The sequence below is a fragment of the Peromyscus californicus genome, unplaced genomic scaffold (genome assembly GCF_007827085.1).
Source record: "Peromyscus californicus insignis strain IS unplaced genomic scaffold, ASM782708v3 Scaffold_7__1_contigs__length_154581171, whole genome shotgun sequence".
Lineage (NCBI taxonomy): Eukaryota > Metazoa > Chordata > Mammalia > Rodentia > Cricetidae > Peromyscus > Peromyscus californicus.
In genome coordinates, this window is record NW_026294595.1 from 113981210 (window position 1) to 113999513 (window position 18304).

Sequence of the window (18304 nt, forward strand, 5' to 3'; positions counted from 1 at the left end):
ATGAGTTGTATAAGTATTATCTTCAGCAATAGGACCTTGTAGAGAGCAACCTATAGTCTTGGCAACAACCTGGATTGCTTGGGGATTCACATTTGTCCCCTTTGGCTAACAACTCAATTAGATGTAACCCAATGTTTTATTTGTATGTAAATAAGTAAAATTTTAATTATTACTAATGAAGTCATCTTTTTCACAGTTTATATAATACTTGCATATATTTCCAAGTTTAATGTGGCAGCCCACGGAAAAAGGAAGATTTTCCTTTTTGCCTCCTTGCCCTGACTCTTGCTGGCAAGTTCACCTGCTCTATTACTGAGGTACTCCTTCACCTATACTAGAACTAATTGCCTTAGGATTCCAATATAAACTGAAGATCAGCAGCTCTCAAGGAATCTTCTAGGACTGTAGTGACCAATTGGAACTGCTGAGAAATCCAGCCTTGTGGACTGAACAACTACCAGATTCTCTGATTTTTCATTGGGAGATAGCCACAAAGACTACATCCTGCCAATAAGTCTAATAAAGTCCTTTTTAATTTGTGTATATGTATAATATATATATATATATATATATATATATATATATATTTCCTCAGTTCCATCCTTTAAAGAACTCTGATTAATATATCAGGGGTATACAAAAGAGTCTTTGCTTTTATTTGGTACATGACTATAATTTGGCAACTCCAACAAATTTATATGTGGAATATACAGTATAATAAAAAACTGATGGAATTTCATGAATAATAACAACCACTTTTCAAATATGACCTTTTTGGTGCTCAGTTAAACACAACTAAGGAAGTGCACTTATTCCAGGACTTCCTGGGTCTTTTAATATGTAATTAATATCAAAAGATAGATGGGTATGTGGTTTCCTAAGCCTGAGTTTTTGCTTTTAAAGCTATCACTACCAATAACTTCTTAAAGGGACAGAACCATCTTGAGAGACTTAGAAACACGCTCTCATGCTCATGGAATACTGGGACTTAATAAAATTTCTGAGGCATTTCTGTGAACAAAAAGGAAGGCTAAAGTGTCACCCTGAGTCCAGCAAGCAGTGTGCTGCTTAGTGTGGTCCTGCTAAGAGTTGTTCCCGTGTTAATTTAAAATGGCTATAAATCCTATCTGTTCAAGGGGAAGGTTTGAGGGGCCTGCTGTTTCTTATGGGTGGTGGGTTGGCACATAAAGCAGCCTGAAATAGCAGCCCCTGTGCTAGAAATTCACCCACTGTCAACCTGGAAAAACCTCACTAACCAAAAAGTTGCCAAAAACAAAGTCATAATTTTCTTTCTTTTTAAATATGCATGAAATGTTTAAAATAGAAACTAATAAAAATGGCATTTTTGACCCTGATGTGAAATGAGTCTTGATAAAATAAGAATTAAACTAATTGGCTAAAATGGAAAATTTTGGTGACATTAGCTTGTGTTGCCTGTGGTACTTCTTAACTCATTGTGGGGGAGGGGAATTGCTCATATATTAGGCTACCAATAGATTTCCCCCTTTGTTTGTATCTCTTCATTTTCTCATTCATGGTACAGAAAAATAGAAAGAACCTAAGTCCACACTGTCACTCAGTTATCCACTAACGATGTAGCTTCAGGAAATCCATTTAGCTTCACTGAACTTGTTCGTTCCCTGTGAACCTGAAGTGGTAAGATTAGATGACATGATATAAGTTGCTTTTCTGCCCTTCCATAGACATAGAAGGTGATTAAAAATGATTTATTTGCTCGCTGCTTTCTGCTTTTCCTTTCTGTTGTCTAATGAACCGTCCGTCCCAGGCCTGCAGAGAACAGCAAATTGTGAGTACCACAAAAGATCAACACTATGTTTATGAGCCATAATCTGAGATGCTAAACAGAGGTCACCTTGGCAACGGAGGTGGAGTTTTCTATATTTACAAGAATGGACCACAGCTTTGAAGAGAAGATTCGAAAATGTGTGATCTCAAGCATGAGAGACTGAGTTTTAGAAGTGTAAGTTGTGAGGAGCGTGGTCTCTGCCAAGCTCCTTTCTCAGGCATGAGACTATATTTGTGACTTACAAAGCATCTTAAAGGCTCACTACACTCTTTGAAAACCTCCACTGTCTTTTCCTGTCACTCAAGTCTTCTGCCAGTTTCCCCAGTTGGAAGGCAGCAGCACATTTACAGTCAAGACACTCTCCTGGGCTTGTTTTAGCAACTCTAGAGCACATGTTTTGAATTTACAGTTTTTTATATCCCTGACTCTACAAAAGCTCAATCAAGGAAATGTAAAGTACCCAAATAACTGTCAACAATGCTTCCAGAACTATGATTGCTGCATAGTTAATTGATTTTCAGTGACCGTGGTGAGAAAAATTTGCCCAGAATCTGTCCCAGAAGAGATAGGAAATCTAAGCAAATTAGATTCTCTCCTTCTGCATAGAAGGAGACATGTTCCTAAGAAATGCCTCAGCACAAAAGCACCATGCAAAGGTGACCCCAGGGGACCTTGGTTACATTTTAAAGAGCAGATAATTCTTATGTTTGTGGTTTTACATTTGTCTAAAGTGTAGAGAACGAAAATATTCAAAATTCTTTCTTCCTTTGGAATTATTATAACAGTGCTACAAAAACCTTTAATGCTGAAGATTCCAAATCAATCTTATCTTGAGAAATGGTAGAAAACCCACAGCAAAATTATTAATTTATAAAACACAGAAATGCACTAAACACCACCACAGAATTAAAACACACTCCTCAATTGAAAATATTAACATTTGTGAAATTATCAATATAACTACCATATTAAAAACAAAATGAACATTTACCATCACAGAAAGGTATTGATTGGCATGTACAAATCAAAATTAGTCCTTATTAAGAAAAACTACTATAAAGTAGGCATAAATTAGCATTTAATATACAAATAATGATAACCCAAAGTCAACACTAAGTTTATTAAGGAAACATAAAAAAATTCTTTCTCATTAATGACAGGAATATAAACAGAATACTTTTTATTACAATTTTTACATAGTACTGCTCTAGGAATACCAACTAACAGGTAAACAAAATGTAGGAAAAACATTGTGAGGAAACAAGAAATAAAATGTCCATGTGTAGATGTTAATATGGATAAATTAAAATAATTTAGTACCTACCATAATCATTTTACAAGTTCAAAAAGTATCTAGATGCAAAAGTAACAATCAGAAAACCAATATCCTCCTCCATACACTTGTATCAGAAGAAGACAGAATGCAATCATTGACAACATATAAAATAGCTAATATGAAAATGTTATACAGATAAACTTAACAAAAATATGCACAGTCTCTTAGTGAAACTTTGTTAAACAAAGAAAACAGAAAAGAAGAAAGAATTTCTTATCACTATAAAGATACTAAGCACTCCTGGCTTAGCTGTAACTGAAACGGATGCAAATTAAAAAACAAAAACAAAGCAAAAAAGAGTGGTAGAATATTCAGAACCACATAAATTTACTCTATATTTCATATAGAAAAATAAGCAAGCAAAAATAACCTTGAATACTATGAGGGTAACAAAAGCATCTAGAGCTAGGACAAACAAACATAAAAGCGTACTATAGAGCCTATCCATGGAAATTTAAATAGTGTGACTTGTGATAACAGAAAACAGGAGAAGTCCAGAAATTTGCATATACAAATAGCAATTAAACATGAAGATATTTCAATTTAGAGGCAAGAAAACAAAGAATTATTCAGAAAACATGATGGAATTATGTAGTAGACTTCTGAAAAACTACACATATAAAATTATGTACAAAATAATATATAAATTATACATATAATTTCAGTAGATTTATATTAAACTATACACTTAACCTTAAAACAAATTGAAAATTGATTAAAAAAGGTATTTATTGTAACAAATAACTAAAACTCTTTTCATGTAATCTTGAGGTGACCAAAATTACTATTTCTAAAACCAAAAGTAAATAAAAATCTCATAATATCCAACAACAGTAGGCCAGAAACATTCATGACAAACTGTGGTACAGTTTCAAACAGGAGGTCAATCACACAGTGCTGATAGCGAACACTGGCTGCGTCAAAGAAGGGGGACTAACCCCAGGCACCTCAAGCTGAATGACAGATATAGGGCAGACAAAAGAGGAAGACTAGATGATCCCATTTGTAGAAAAGTTCAAAGTTCAAAGCTAGGCATATATTAGTGGTAAATGAATAAAGCAAAGCAAAGGGAGTTACTGTAAGAGGACTTTGGTGGGGAAAGAGGAATTGTGACTGGCAAGGAGGGCAGTAGGACTTCTAAGGGCTTTCTGGTTCATTCTGAATGACGGCTTTGTCTATGCACAGTTTACTCATAAGTGTGACATTTCACAAGAAAATAGTTCAAAAACTAAAAATAGCCTCATTAAATTTGTGGTCAATATATAGAAAATCAATTTTCTCAAATACAGAGAGTCTCTACAAATCAATTTTACAAACAAAAGCAATGCTCTCTTGGGACACAGAGGCAAGAGTATTGTGAGTTTGAGGCCAACCTGAACTGTACAATGAGTTCTTGTCTCAAAAAAAAAAATTTAAGGCAATCCAAGAGAAAAGCTGAGCAAAGCTTATAATAGAAATTTCATTATAAAGTCTCACATATTTTAAAATGGCAACTTGATCTACAGAATGGAAATTGAAGTTTAGCACTGACCTTGGAAGATAAGAAGAGATCTAAGAAATTGAAGATATATTTATTTGTACTTGGCAGAAAGTCAGTTTCTTTCATTCTCAGGAAAAATAAGAAATTAAGACATGCTTGCACACTGAGAGCCACTGAGCCACCACCCAATCCAAGGATTTGGAAATTTTAACCAAATCTACTAAAATAATAAACCATTTTCAAAGAAAAAGTCAAATGTTTACCTTTAGTTAAAAGCTTTCCTAATTTGCATAAAGTCCCAATGACGATCACAAAAGGCAGGAAGAAGGGGTGGATGGTCATCCTAGTTCATATTGTAACTAGAGTGGTTCGTGATTTCTACATTCCAACACTGGAGTGCTATGGAAGTGATCAGTAAAAAATAAGTTTTACGGGTCCAAAGTTCTTGTGGGATTTACAAATAAATATCTACCCATCATTTATGGCTACTGAGCTTAAACACAAATTTATTATTTCAAATTATTTTCCTAGTTTACACTTTTCTATTTTCTATCTACACTATTTTTAAGCAATTTTAGAGTAAATATGAGCCCTTGAAGATACAAACTCTAACTTTGCCAAATTTGCATTAGAAATTTTATTTTGTTTCCTGCCAGTTCATTTACTCTCAGTGTGTCCCTGAACACATACTGGAAAATTTAAATTTGCTTTTCCAGTAACTAAATTTTGAAGAAAATCCACGGTCAACTGATATATGCAATAGAAACATGTTTCAGTGTCCTGGACCCATCTCTTCTCACTATTGGACCTAGTTGACTCAGCAAATGATTACACATTTCCTGTCTATTTACAGAAAAAGAGCTGGCATTGTGTGGATCTCTGTGCATTAGGGAAACATGAGGAGCAGCCTTAAGGCAATGTATAATATGTAATTAGTAGAACTCAATAATTTCAGTGACTGAGTGGTGTGATGTAGATGAGAAAACTAGAGGTGGACAAAGTTTCTTCTTCATCTGTAGGCTTCCAGTTGCTACCTCTCAATCCTCCAGCAATCAGGGAGGATAAGTGCATGATGACATTTAGAGAGACAGCACTTCTGATTCCTCATTAAATGTTAAAGGACCAAGGTTTGTTGTTGCTGGTACAAACTAAAGCATAGAGAGATGTGATGGCAACTCTCTGGAATCCATGTTGCACTCTGATCCACAGTTCATGGCTCACACATTATAGTCATGCAATTTGTTATAAATGACTACATTCTCCTTAACTGACAAAAGGATGAGGGGGAGAGAGAGAGAGAGAGAGAGAGAGAGAGAGAGAGAGAGAGAGAGAGAGCAAATCTTATTGACTTAAGAATCCTCCAAGGTATCAGCATTTTAAATCATTCTTTTTCCCTGCTTTCTTCAGAATCTTCCAAGCACCACTATGTGGAACTATGGCTTGAAAGTAACAGAGAGCAGATGATGGAGTGTATACACATCTCTGTCTTTGAATTCTTTTTCTAGTTTCCCGTAATCTGATGGTAGAGATAAAAATGAATCAAATCCTAAATTTGTCCCTGATATGATGATGGTATGAAGGGTTGTATGATTGGATGGTCAGGTAAGGCACTACACAGAGTGCATATGCTAATTTATAAGACAGATAGGCAAACATTAAGAGGAGTCTTGGGGCAAGACTCCTCCAAGAGAAGAGAATACTCTTCAAAGAGAAGCTGATTGTCCAGTTGGGCACATAGACAGGGAGCAGCTAAAGAAGTAGCAGCAAATAGGATCATAGAGAGAAAGCCCAGAAGAGGCTCTCTGACCAGATAAATATAACCCCTTGTAGAAGATTATGGAAGACTTTGGGGCTCAGTTTCCTTTTTCTCCTAAGCAAGACATGACAGTGGATCATTTCATAGAGTTCTATGACCTTCTCTGCTAGGTGTCTAATGTTGCTGGAGAGCTTCTCTCCAGGTCCCACCAAGCCCTGCAGTCCCACAACCCACATATAAAATAATCACTCAGACGCTTATATTACTTATAAACTGTATGGCTGTGGCAGACTTCTTGCTAACTGTTCTTATATCTTAAATTAACCCATTTCTATAAATCTATACCTTGCCACATGGCTCGTGGCTTACCATCTTTACATGCTGCTTGTCCTGGCGGTGGCTGGCAGTGTCTCTCCCTCCTTCTTCCTGTTCCCTCAATTCTCCTCTCTGTTAGTCCTGCCTATACTTCCTGCCTGGCCACTGGCCAGTGTTTATTTATACAGAGCGATATCCACAGCAGTCTAACCCACTAACCTGGAGTTAGATTACTAAAACTCAAATTAATATCAACATTGGAAAGCAGTGGAAGAGTGGGGTGGTGAATATCTCTGCAGCTATAATGCCAACCTGAGGGAGCTTAAGTATTTGATGAGAATCTGCAGATGAAGAAATGTGCCTTCACATTCAATCTTGGACTCAAGTTTGTTATGTGACTCTAGGCTTCACACGTATTTTGCCACTACAAGGGAAGAACTAGAAAATCTATAAATTCAAATTTATTCTCCTATAATTTTTTGATTTTCAGTCTACATCACAGCATTACCCTTTGATTGAAACACTTGGGTTCTACAAATTATATTTTGGCAGTTCAACTTTGAAAATGCACATTCAGCTTTTCATCGTCGAATCCATTCAATGTTAAGTATTTTCATTTCTGTAAGCTCAAAATTTAATCACGATTTTGCAAAATAACTAAATCCGTGATTATAGATATATTCAGTTATTCATGAACCCATATTACCAGAATGTGTTTGCATGTAGGTATAAAGGCAAATGATCAGCATTTTTCTCAGCACTCTGAAAAGTGATTGTTTGAACAGAGAAGGAATGATGCTCACAGCATTACTAGAAAAAGATGACTGTATATAGAATTAGCTATTCAAAGTAGACACCCAGATGCTACCCACTCAGCACCTGCAGTGAAGAGAGAAACATTCTAGAACTATCCAAATCACATTCCAAATTCTTGAACAAAAATCAAGCAGACCTGTATTTTGTTACACCAGAAAATGTCTTCTTAAATACCGTAATTGTGAGCACAATTTCTAAACAAATTAAAGCAGACAGCTCTTTGTGTACAGGGATACCACACAAAAACAGACAAGTTAACGATTATATCCCTTCTATTAATACTCTGGCCACCACTTGCAGCAAGTCAGGAAATCAGCTGACTTGTGGAAACCTGGCCAGGTGACCACTCGAGAAGTGATTAGGGATGGCTGATAACTGTCTCTCAGGAATTCTGCTGAATTAGTCTTTCCATTAGGAGATAAAGAAGCTAATGTATCTTAAACCTGTCTGGTCTTTCTCCCTCCTCACCTTACTCTCACTCAGCCTGGACAAGATTCCTTTAAGGGAAAGGAGAGAAGTCACTATTTATTGCAGCAGGTGCTGAGTCCACAGAGAAGGCCTTTTTCTTTGTCTATTCTGAGCTTTTGTTTTAGAGAGACCTGGGCTTTTAGAATTATCCTCTAGTTTCCTCTTTTCTGTAGGAAAGGCTATCTACTTATTCCGCATCTCAAACATACTTTTCTAAAACTTATACTCTTGACATAGTCATTGTCATCTCTTAAATTCCTACTCAGACTCCTCCACTCTGTAAACTAACCTAAAATGTGCATTATAATTGCATTCAAAGCAAAAGAAAAACCTATAAACACTAAAATTGTTTTCCCTTGAATATTATTCTATAACATAGGTACTATCACACAGTGTTATACAAATACTATGATACATCTTCCAAATAGTATTTTAATTAAAGAAATGGTACTGTTTTCCATACCAACTGAGGAGATAAATGAAATGAAAAACAAATTGTCAAAGACTACTGCCAAAATGTAAAAATGTTTTCACACAAATGTGAATTCCTTATTTTGGAGTCCATCTGAAGAATACCACTATATGTATTAAAATGTGAAAATTCAAGTTGGAGAGATGGCTCAGTGGTTGAAAGTAGGTTGCTCTTCCAGGAGGCATGAGTTTGATTTCCAGCACCCACATGGCATATCGAAACCATTAATAACTCTAGTCTCAGGGGATCTTAAACCTCTTCTAAACTCTACAATCACCAGACATGCACAAAGTACACAGAGATACATGCAGGCAAAACACCCACATTTATGAAATAAAAAACATAAATTTAAAAAATAAAAAATAGGAAAATTTTAAATTATTTACCCATAGGATATCTTTCCCCCTGATACCTACAATTATATTAGTTATTTTTCAATGTTTTATCTACAAATACTTTTCACATGTGGTAATGTATATGGCAAAAGTAATAATAAAGTATTATTTCAAAAATAAACTCAATGGGGAAATTCATAGATGTATGATTAGATTTTTCTCTGTAATTTCCATAAAAACTATTGAGCAAACTTAATGTGGTAATATATTGTGTACCCCAGTGAAGTCAATAGATCACCACAACTTAAGACATTGGAAAGACTAGCACATCTTTCAAAATGATTGTTTCTTTTCATATTTCCTCACTGCATTGACTACTAAGACATTCACTAAACAATCCAACATTGAATCCCTTTAGAATAGAAAAATTGCTGGGGTACGAGGAGGTCAACCTGCTGATAAGAAAAATGCCACAAGACAAACCTGTAATAAGGCTGGAGAGATGGAAACCAAGGAGCAGACACCATTGTGACCACTACCAAAAACACAACACCCAAAGTTAGAGACAGACACACTGCACTGCACTGGAACTTCACACAGCCATGCCTTTCCTCCTAAAAGTTGATTGGGATTTGGCACCCAATCCTGATTTAGTCATTGTGATTTCTTCTTTGTATACTGTTGTAGATGGACATCCACAGACTACAACATTAAAAACAAAAACTACTAACGAATAATTTACAACTGAAAATAGAGTGGCAAAGAGAACCATTAAATTGCTGCTTGAAGTCTTTGTAAACCATTTCCTACAATTGTTCTACATTCAAATTGGTGACTTGTGACAAATAAGTAGTACTTCTGTACAAGCTCTGTTTTTTCCGAAATGCTGCTTAATGTTTGGAGATTGTGATTAGCCAGAATAGATTCTCTGACTCAAGACAAAATTATCTTCTGTTAGCCTTGACATCAGATCTGGTGGAGGAAGGAGACTGTGTTCTGGAGTTGTCAGAGGGAGAAAACAAATTACTTAAATCTTCGACTAGTTACCAGCTTGAATGTGTTCTAATAATCATGCTCTTTTGTGAAAATCAATTAAGCACAAGACATTTCTAATTCTTTGTCTATGGTCTTCGTGGCAACCAAGCAAGTAGGTACTATTATTACTCTGCCTTTGACAGAAACCAAAGCTAAAACTAGTTACATGGACTCCCAATATAATAGCTAATAAAGACTGGAGTTAGTGTGTTAAGTGTTATTGGTTCTAAAACCCATGCTCAATCTACTATTACAGTTTTCTATCTGTAGCTTATGATACATTTTAATGAAATGCAAAATGTATGTGGATCCATAGTAAGTGAAGCAGATAAAAGAAGGGAGACTCTGGTTGAACTACATGGAAAAAGTCTGCAATCTTACAACTTAGATCCTTTCTGTACTCCCTAACCTCCACGCAGCAGCCCCATGGGCTTCTGTGGGAAGCTAGGGCTCTGTGGAAACTCTGTGTTGAAGCCAGAGTCATCTCCCCACATATATAGACATATCCTTATATGTGTTTTGGGTCACAGACTCAGATGCTCACTTGATCTCACTGTTCCTCTTAAAGAAACGAGGGTTTCTTTTCCTCCTCAGTCATGAACTTCAACATCGTGAGTCTCTGTAATTTATGTGATCATTTCCTCCATTGGATTTTAAATTCTGTACCCAAGTTCCAAATTCAAAGTGCTAAAGAATAAGATTAGTCAAAAGTGATGGAAACTGATTGTAGCTGGAGTTTTCCTGCCTGGACCACAGTCAGGACAAATCTCTCTCACCTGCCAGTCCCACAGCCACTCCGACCCAACCAAGTAAACACAGAGACTTATATTGCTTACAAACTGTATGGCCGTGGCAGGCTTCTTCCTAACTGTTCTTATATCTTAAATTAATCCATTTCTATTAATCTATACCTTGCCACGTAGTTCTTGGCTTACCGGCATCTTCACATGCTGTTTGTCATGGTGGCGGCTGGCAGTGTCTCTGACTCAGCCTTACACTTCCCAGCTTTATTCTCCTTCTTGTCCCACCTATACTTCCTGCCTGGCCATTGGCCAATCAGTGATTTATTTATTGACCAATCAGCAACACACTTGACATACAGACCATCCCACAGCAACTGATGATAGTCAAAAAAAAAGAAAGAAAGAAAGAAAAAGAGAAAGAAAGAAAGAAAGAAAGAAAGAAAGAAAGAAAGAAAGAAAGAAAGAAAGAAAGAAAGAAAGAAAGAAAGAAAGAAAGAAAGAAAGAAAGAAAGAAAGAAAGAAAGAAAGAAAAAAGTCTTATTAAGAAGCAAACATGGCCAGGCAGTGGTGGTGGCGGCAGTGGCCCACGCCTTTAATCCCAGCACTCGGGAGGCAGAGGCAGGTGGATCTCTGTGAGTTCCTGGCCTACAGAGTGAGTTCCGCAAAACTACACAAAGAAACCCTGTCTCAAAAATAAATAAATAAATAAATAAATAAATAAATAAATAAATAAATAAATAAATAATAAAAAATAAAGAAGCAAACATGATATTACATCTAGACAGTCCACATCAGTTGCATTTTGTGTACTTTATACCAATCCACTGAGTATGTACACATTTAACTGGTATTTGTTTCATATTGTGTCTATGTTTACAAATATAAAAAGCAACGTATAAACTACCTATGTTTCTCTATGAATCAAATATGAAAATTTAAAAAAACAATTTGTGGGTTCAGGAATTCTCTTGGCAATGCTGGTCAGAGCAGAATGATGTTATTTTAAATTCTTCTCTCATTAGGAGAGGCGCTTGCTTCTTCAGAGTTCCTGTGCATTTGTGTCAGAGCTGTACTCGCATTTTTTACCGTGGTGTTTATAAATCGTGATGCAGTTCCACTACCGTTTCTGACACACTCATTAATTTGTTCCCAGCGGCAGTTCATTACCGACATCACAAGCAAAGCATGCTCTCTCCCTGGGCCCAGAGGGCCGACCGGAAATTAAGCAGACAGGGCAGCCTCGCACCCCAGAGCAAGCAGCCAGTCTCATCTCCTGCAGCAGGCTGGAGACAAACAAGCACAGGAGAGTGGTTGGAATGAAAGGATCCTGCCTCCTGTTATCTGGCACCTTCTGAGGCTCCTGCTGCAATGAGCAGTGGTTCTTTGATAAGGTTGGGATCTTGCTGTTACTGTGATGTTCCTTCACCGGTCGGCTGTCTTACTTGGATAGGGTTGAGAAATAGCTCGAGATGCTCAGTACAGAGAAGGTTTAACTCTGTCCCTTGTCTTCTAATGTGGTTCTGCTTTCTGGGTGCACAGATGCTTCCTGGTTCTGCAGGGAGATCAGAACTCTGAATTGCATCCTTCACTGAAATCTCATCAGGGAGGGTGCTAAGGAAGCCAGCTAACTCCACAAGAATAATTACAGCCCTGCCAAGCTTAGCTTTTGAGAAAATGCTATTTTTATTATTTTTTTAACTATAAGAGAATGAGAAAGCAAGGGTTCAAGAGGGGCAATGTGCTGTATGTGGCCACAGGTACTGTAGCATATAGCATATGTATGGATGTCAAAGAATAATATTGCGAAATTGGCCTTCTCAACTTCCATCTTTTTATGAGTGCTAGGAATTGAACCCAGGTCTTCAGGCTTACATAACACTTACCATGACCCACTGAACCATCAAACTGACCCTTAGAAAGCCTTAGTTTTAAAGAAACTCTGTGCTCTGGATTGGGGAAATGAAATTGGTTTTTGTTACCATTTTTAGTGGTTGTCAGTAGTCTCATCAAACCCTGGCCCACAACAAATCAACACCATCCTAACCATGATCCAGTCCTATGAACTATGAGCATCTCAGGATGCCCTCCTAAGCTTCAGTGTCCATCATCATTTCATTTGGCTGCTCCCTTCTGTTTCATGTGGTGGGCTAGTGAACTGTGAATGAGATAGAGCACGGAAAATGGATACAGTATTCTGGGGGACAGAACTTAGAGTGTTGGGTTCAAATCATTGCCCTTTCCCATCATAGAAACCACATCAATGCTTCACCATGATTCATATCACAAACAAAATCTGACTAAGAAAATTTAGAATCAAAAGGGGGGTTGCTTCGAAGCAGTAAGTAACTGTTAAAATAAATAAAGGCAGGTTCATAGAAAGGAAGCCAAGATAAATTACCCTTCAGATGATCCTCATTTAGAGTGAGAGCATGAAGGCTACAAGCAGCGATGATGAAATCCTGACAGGAGAGAGAGTAACCCCAATAGCCAAAGGATGAGTAAGGGTGTTGCTCTTAAAGTTTTCAGTGGTAGGAGTAGAGGTTTACATTCTGTATCATGTGACCACATCTGTGTGCTAGAAATTAGTAAAGCATTGGTCAAAGCCTAGAACAAACTCAAGGCCATTCTGAGCCAGAGCACTCAAGAAGGGGTAGGCCTTGCTTGCAGGAGTGAGGAAGACAACTCAGCTTTCTTATCCACCCAGTCGAGAAGAAGAGACTGCAAGGTAGTGTCTGGCATTGCTCAGAAAGAGAATAGATAACTGATCTGTAAGGGGAGAGTGGCTGATTGAACAACATCAACTTGAAACAAGACACTACCTAGCAGCCATTCTTCCTAGCTCATCCTGAAGCCTGGTGTGAAAATTTCAGACACTTCCTGCTTCAGGGGTCGGAGAAGACAGACAAGTAGACTGGAGAGATCCATAACAGTTCTTTAGAGGTTCTGCCAGACGGAAGGGTCACCCAAGACTCTTCTCTCATCTGCACTTTGACCATGAGCAATTTTGACCATCTCCATCTTCAGAACATGACAAATTTGACCACTGCTTGCTGCCTGCACAGCTGCCATTCTCGTACCTGATCCTGAAGCTCTGATTACTCACTGGATTCCTGCTTTCACTCTTGCTTCCCCTATACCTGTGCCATACCTCATAGATCCTCCTTTAAATGTGTGAGGTCCTGTTCCAGAGCTTTTCTTTCTTTGATAAAACACTGCAACTAAAAGTAACAGGTCAAAATCCATCATTGAATGAAGTCAGGGCAGGAAATCATGGACCTGGAGGCAGGAGCAATGGAAGAATGTTGTTTCTGGCTTGTTTGTGCTTAGCTAGCATTCTGACATAATACAGGACCACCTTCCTAGGGATCTCACTGCCCACAGTGGGCTGGGGGTTCCTGTATCAATCAAGACAATCTCTCAAAGACATGTTCACAGAACAACCTGATGAAGGTGATTACTCAGTTGAGACTCTTTTTCAGGTGACGCTACACTGTGTCAAATTGCTAGATAATACTAATGAAGACAGAGTCTATTTTTGTCCTGTTCAATATCCTTGCATGGCTTTAAGGAGAGGAAAATACAAAATCTCATGGTGATCTTAGGATTCCCAATGATCTATTAACTCAATGATGTGTAGCGTCCAGTTATTGCTTCTCTTCTGATTCGACCAAGCACTGTACACCTCATGCTGTATTAGAATATGTGCACAGAGAAATTCCTGGCTTGATGTGAAGCATTCATTCTGTCAAAGTCTGAAGCTCTCATTCCTGAAAATCTCCCTGAGTTTATGCCATCCTTTCCATAGGGTCTAGCTGAAATATCATTTGTCTATATTGTCCTTCTGTGATGATCCTGTTTTACCATCTTATTTATAGTGTATGTGTGCATGCATGCACACCCAAGTGTAAATATTCCCCATTGTCTATATGCTTTATTTTTCTTTATGGACACATCTTCTTCTGCATATCCTTTCGCTTATTTCTGTTGTCCATTTTACATATCTCATCTTGGTTAGAATATAAGTTTCCTATGAAGTCTTTGGCTCCTTTGACTCACCATTTTCTTCCTAAGATAGCACAGGAGTCCTTTCAGGTGTTCAATAATTCCTAGTAGAAATAACAGCATGAATGAGTTGATTCAGATACTGTAATGACTGTTTTGCAGTTACCAAAGCACACTATGAGGAAGCCTCAGAAATAACTGACTTGCATAACTCGGAAGACCATCATGACATTAGTTGGAAGATGCAAGTATGCAGTCACACTAACCATGGTGTATAACAGATACTCTGGGTAAGATAGCTATGAGAAGCTGGTTATCTTAAAGAGGAGTATTCACCACCTTGAAATTCATCAAGAAGCAAATAAACTAATAGAATAATACATCAGCTGTGTTCTCCTCTTTGATAGTACTGATGTGCTTTCAGTATTCTGTCTCTCTTGCTTCCTCGATGATTTCCATTTAAGATTTTTTTTAATCTTATGTGTATGGGTATGCTGCCTGTCTGTATGTTTGTGCACTGTGTGCGTACAGTATCTGTAAAGGCCAGAGAGGGTATTGAATCCCCTGTGGAATTACAGGTGTTTGTCAACTGCTATGTGGATGCTTGGAATCAAGCCTGGGTTCTCTGGTAAAGCAGCCAGTGTTCTTACCCACTGAGTCACAAACCCATCTTTGACTCTTTCTTAGGAAACATTTCATGCTGCACAGAATATGAACCTAATAGGTGAATTCCCATCAGATTTTAGTTTTCTTACTGTGGATGTGAGGAAGACACAAAATTTCAGTAAAACCTATTTATGAAACTAAGAAATGCCAACAAAAACAACAGAGTCAATAAAAACTACTTAGTCAAGGAAAACAAATAAATGAACATGCATCCCTAACACATTTTCTTTACAAGTCGCCTAATATTCAGTAGTATGTATGAACCATAATATATTCAATCCTTACCTTGTTGATACATTTCCCAGCTTAATTTCCATTTTCCTCCTCAGAAAAACTGAAATAAATACACTCCTGAATGTATCACATCACACCTTTTTGTGCTTTTATTTCTCTAAGCAAAATTCCCCAGGGTAGAACTGATTGCAGTAAGGTATCAACATTTATAATTTTAAACAATATTTCTAAGTAACTTTCTCAAATATAATAGCAACTTACTCTCCCAGCAGAAACATCTACAGTTGTCGTCCCTTCCCCCCACACATCTTAACCATGTCATGCAAAAATACTAGTCTTACCATACTGGGTTGAAAATCTGATAACTCAACAGTCTTTATTTTTGTGTGCATCTTCCTATGTATGGTTAGGATCTTTTAAAAAAAATCAGTGACTTTTTCTCTTCTTATCTGAATTACCTCTTCATACTTATTGAAACCATTTTTTTTTTTGGTTCTTTCTTAAATCACTTGAAGAGTAGAACCAGTAGCCTTCTTCAATGGCCTAACTATTGTAATTAACAATCTCTCTAGCTTGAATGTTCACTCTTACTGTCTAATGCCTGGAATGCTTACTATACTATGTTTTATATTTATGCAGTCAAATTCGTCTATTTTCTGATATTTCTGTCTAGCTGAAAAATGTCCTATTATATCAGGTTGTAGAAATATCCCTTTATATTTGTTCCAAAAATACTATTTTTTATTTAGTTTTTAAGTCCATCTAGAATGAACAAATGTGTATAGAGTAATGAAAAGTTCCTGTGGTTTCTTCTATATCAGTAGTAATGGTTTCATCAAATATAATCAATAAACTCTCCCGAATTAAAATGAAATCTCAGTATGATAAATTATCACACATACCTGGTAGTAATTTCTGTTTTCTCAGCACTCTGACCGAAGTATCTTCAGTGAAAACCATTAATATCACATTAAATTGTATATAATTTATAAAGAGAAAGAACCTAACCATACCACAGTCTATATGTTTTATCCAGTTTCCAGGAAGAATGTTCTCAGATTTAGTTCAATGACAATCCAAGCTCAACAATCACATTTTCACAAGATGCTTCCTATGAACCGGACTCTTTTCTAAATACTTCTTTTACTGCCTATATTAAATAATCTTAATAGACAATATTACCTTTATCTCAGTTCTCTGTATAAAAATCTAAATATTTGAGAGTTTAATTACCCAAGATCGCAAAAATAGTAAGTGATGGGGCTGAGATTTTAGCTTCCACAGGGACCCTAACATTGGAATTCTCCTGATGATACTTTTAGCTTTGTATCTTGAACACTCTACTTATCACAACACAGAAGGTAACTAGTGAATATTTATTTGATTGGATTGGGTTTCAAACATAAAACTTTTTTATACCACAAAGTCTTATAACATTAGGAAATAATGACTTGAAATGAGTTTTCTTCTTGAAAACACAGAGTAATTTCAAAACGGCAATTTCAGTGGCTGCAAACGAACAGCTCTAATGAGTTCGGCTCAAGACTCTTCTTCTCACCAGGAAATGATTGAAGACAAGGAGATAACCTCTCATTAATTCCTTATTAACCATCTTAATCAGGATTACATCACTGTCTCTCTCTGAGCATGGGCAACTGTCAGCAGGCTCTGAAGCTTGGATTCATTAAGCCCACAATGTGGGAAGGTCTAGACAGCCAGCAGGGTCATTTCCTATCCCCGAGGGGAGGCACATTTGATGAAGATGTGCCTCTCTTAGTAGCTTCTTGACTTGTGTTTATTGCTGTACATCCCTCAGAATCAGTACAAATCTCTGGATTCTCAGATGCTTTGCCTGTAAGCTCCTAGAAAGAGGCAAAATGCACAGCCTGACCATCCGCCAGCAAGTTCCTACAAAGGGATAAGCGTATTGCTAGGTGCAAGACATGGTTTTGTAGCTCAACAGGTTCAGGGAGGAGTCTACCTCTTCATCTCCTCCAAGGAGGCAACTCTCTCCCTACAATAGGAATCTGCTGTGTCGGGGGTAGGAAGATAAGAGGAGGGGTTTTATCCTACTCAGCAAAAATCCCCAAACCCAGGGGCTTCTAATGTCTCTGCAGATGAAAACTGCAGCTTTCTACTTTATGTCCTTAAGTAACAGCTTTCAGAAGGCCCAGCATTCCTCATTTTCAGTCTATGCAATGTGAATGCAGAGAAACACCGACTCCAAGCCTGAGTGACTAATGACTTTGGGATTGCTTTGGGGACTGGGGTAAGTGGATCAGCCAGAACCAGTGAGATACGAAAAGACTACTGGAGGACCATGTGATGTGGTAGATCATGTGGGAGGCTGTGAATATCTTTGTCCACACCCTGAGTAATAGCTGACTTGTTTCAAATCATCATGCTACTTTCTAGATATGTGACTTTGGACACCATTTCACCTTTTGCTACCTTGGTTCCGTTATTTCTAGAACAACAGTAGTCTAAGAGCACCTCTCACAGAAAAGATATGAAGATTGACTGAGTTTCTATTGGCTAATTATATAGTAAGTAGCAAATTAAAAGTGTGTTAAAATATGAGTTACCATAAACATACCTTAATGTTTCTATTAGAGAAATTTCTCACACTATTCTATGGTATCTGTAGTCCAAAAAAATAGACAATCTGGAACTGTCAGAGCCATCTGGGACTGTGAGAGGTGTTACATGTCTTAAAATTGAGAAATGAAGAGGCCTGTGGAGCATGAAAACTGTTCCTGGTGCTATCATCTAGCATTTAAATCAAGCTGTGCCCAAGGAAAGGCCTTTCCCATGTCACATAAGTGTGTGTGTGTGTGTG